At 35.2% G+C, this 3,373-nt stretch overlaps 1 non-coding gene across 1 annotated transcript; it reads right to left on the bottom strand.

Annotated features, from left to right (window-relative positions):
* Window positions 1–3,018: 3,018 nt before the first annotated feature.
* Window positions 3,019–3,092, bottom strand: TRNAN-AUU (transfer RNA asparagine (anticodon AUU)). The gene has a single exon. It is a non-coding gene; the product is annotated as a tRNA-Asn (tRNA).
* Between the last annotated feature and the right edge of the window lie 281 nt (window positions 3,093–3,373).

Raw genomic sequence — 3,373 nt, 5'->3', positions numbered from 1 at the left:
TTACCCTATTATTAAAATGGTAATTGACAAAAACAAACTACATTGTCACCAGAAGAGCAATACAAAATGTACAAGTGATATATTAAAATCATCTTTCCAGCTTGAATTTCAATGATGCATTGGGGCAACGATTTTGTGAGAAACATCTTCACCCTTAAATAAAGATTTTCTTAATTCCTTACCTGTGTGCTAATTAGATATCACCTTGTTTTCACATTAAACAGACTTCCACATGAGAAAGCAGCAAGGATGCAGTGGCGTTAATGTTTCCTGGTGTCAACCTGTATTATTTCAGTAGACATTGAAATGAGGATGCATCTTGCTGCCTTTCCAATGAAGCAAGTTTAATTTAGTAATAGGTGAAAAACCATCCTTACAAAGGTGTTAATCAGAGACTTGGCTTTGTGGACACTTTTCAGAGAACAAATTTGTTAGCATAAAAATAAAGCCAGAAAATAAAGAGCTGTTTAATCACTCAATTGGATTTTTCTGCCAGCATATTTTTTTTCTCTGCAAACCACTGCTAAATTGTGCTTCCTAGCTGTTTTTATAAAATCACTGAATCAAATCTAACTCTGATTACATCAGAGAAGGCCAGGTACCCTACACCATAACAGGGGGTTTGAAATTTTGACTTGTCTACTTAAAAATCACCAAAATCTGATAACAAGGTCAATTAGGTCCCTGGGTGGGATTGAACCACCAACCTTTTGGTTAATAGCCGTACATACTAACTGATTGCGCCACAGAGACACTTTGCAAAAGTACATACTGACAAAGGCTAATAAGCATTCATCTAAAACGTTTCCTAGAAAAACTTTAAAAAGTCAATAATCTGGAGAGTTTTTGTAAGATGTTTCTTCCATCAACCAACGAAGAAACACATTGGTACTTTCCCATGATGAGTGAGTGCTTCAGGATCTCTTGCACTTACATGTGCAGCAGAGTACAGCAATGGAAGCATGCTGGGCCCATAACCCAGAGGTAGGCAGATTGAAACTATCTTCTGCTATATGCATTTTTTTTTGTTAATTAAAGTAATCCAAAACTGGGATTGATATTTTGGCTCTTTTATTTTTACTTAAAGTACAACAACTTTTACCATTTTAATTTGTTTTAATAGTATATTGACAGTATTGTTTTCTTTCAAAAATCCACTTCATTTTCTTTACCCTATTATTAAAATGGTAATTGACAAAAACAAACTACATTGTCACCAGAAGAGCAATACAAAATGTACAAGTGATATATTAAAATCATCTTTCCAGCTTGAATTTCAATGATGCATTGGGGCAACGATTTTGTGAGAAACATCTTCACCCTTAAATAAAGATTTTCTTAATTCCTTACCTGTGTGCTAATTAGATATCACCTTGTTTTCATATTAAACAGACTTCCACATGAGAAAGCAGCAAGGATGCAGTGGCGTTAATGTTTCCTGGTGTCAACTTGTATTATTTCAGTAGACATTGAAATGAGGATGCATCTTGCTGCCTTTCCAATGAAGCAAGTTTAATTTAGTAATAGGTGAAAAACCATCCTTACAAAGGTGTTAATCAGAGACTTGGCTTTGTGGACACTTTTCAGAGAACAAATTTGTTAGCATAAAAATAAAGCCAGAAAATGAAGAGCTGTTTAATCACTCAATTGGATTTTTCTGCCAGCATATTTTTTTTCTCTGCAACCCACTGCTAAATTGTGCTTCCTAGCTGTTTTTATAAAATCACTGAATCAAATCTAACTCTGATTACATCAGAGAAGGCCAGGTACCCTACACCGTAACAGGGGGTTTGAAATTTTGACTTGTCTACTTAAAGATCACCAAAATCTGATAACAAGGGAAATTAGGTCCCTGGGTGGGATTGAACCACCAACCTTATGGTTAATAGCCGTACATACTAACTGATTGCGCCACAGAGACATTTTGCAAAAGTCCATACTGACAAAGGCTAATAAGCATTCATCTAAAACGTTTCCTAGAAAAACTTTAAAAAGTCAATAATCTGGAGAGTTTTTGTAAGATGTTTCTTCCATCAACCAACGAAGAAACACATTGGTACTTTCCCATGATGAGTGAGTGCTTCAGGATCTCTTGCACTTACATGTGCAGCAGAGTACTGCAATGGAAGCATGATGGGCCCATAACCCAGAGGTAGGCAGATTGAAACTATCCTCTGCTATATGCATTTTTTTTTGTTAATTAAAGTAATCCAAAACTGGGATTGATATTTTGTCTCTTTTATTTTTACTTAAAGTACAATAACTTTTACCATTTTAATTTGTTTTAATAGTATATTGACAGTATTGTTTTCTTTCAAAAATCCACTTCATTTTCTTTACCCTATTATTAAAATGGTAATTGACAAAAACAAACTACATTGTCACCAGAAGAGCAATACAAAATGTACAAGTGATATATTAAAATCATCTTTCCAGCTTGAATTTCAATGATGCATTGGGTCAACAAATTTGTGAGAAACATCTTCACCCTTAAATAAAGATTTTCTTAATTCCTTACCTGTGTGCTAATTAGATATCACCTTGTTTTCACATTAAACAGACTTCCACATGAGAAAGCAGCAAGGAAGCAGTGGCGTTAATGTTTCCTGGTGTCAACTTGTATTATTTCAGTAGACATTGAAATGAGGATGCATCTTGCTGCCTTTCCAATGAAGCAAGTTTAATTTAGTAATAGGTGAAAAACCATCCTTACAAAGGTGTTAATCAGAGACTTGGCTTTGTGGACACTTTTCAGAGAACAAATTTGTTAGCATAAAAATAAAGCCAGAAAATGAAGAGCTGTTTAATCACTCGATTGGATTTTTCTGCCAGCATATTTTTTTTCTCTGCAACCCACTGCTAAATTGTGCTTCCTAGCTGTTTTTTTTATAAAATCACTGAATCAAATCTAACTCTGATTACATCAGAGAAGGCCATGTACCCTACACCATAAGAGGGGGTTTGAAATTTTGACTTGTCTACTTAAATATCACCAAAATCTGATCACAAGTTTAATTAGGTCCCTGGGTGGGATTGAACCACCAACCTTTCGGTTAATAGCCGAACACACTAACCGATTGCGCCACAGAGACACTTTGCAAAAAGTGCCTACTGACAAAGGCTAATAAGCATACATCTAGAACGTTTCCTAGAAAAACATTAAAAAATCAATAATCTGGAGAGTTTTTGTAAGATGTTTCTTCCATCAACTAACGAATAAACACATTGGTACTTTCCCATGATGAGTGAGTGCTTCAGGATCTCTTGCACTTACATGTGCAGCAGAGTACTGCAATGGAAGCATGCTGGACCCATAACCCAGAGGTAGGCAGATTGAAACTATCCTTTGCTATATGCATTTTTTTTGTTAATT

The sequence above is a fragment of the Pseudophryne corroboree genome, unplaced genomic scaffold (assembly GCF_028390025.1).
Source record: "Pseudophryne corroboree isolate aPseCor3 unplaced genomic scaffold, aPseCor3.hap2 scaffold_826, whole genome shotgun sequence".
Lineage (NCBI taxonomy): Eukaryota > Metazoa > Chordata > Amphibia > Anura > Myobatrachidae > Pseudophryne > Pseudophryne corroboree.
Note: the sequence above shows the minus strand (reverse complement) of the source record. Positions and strands in the feature narration are given on the sequence as shown.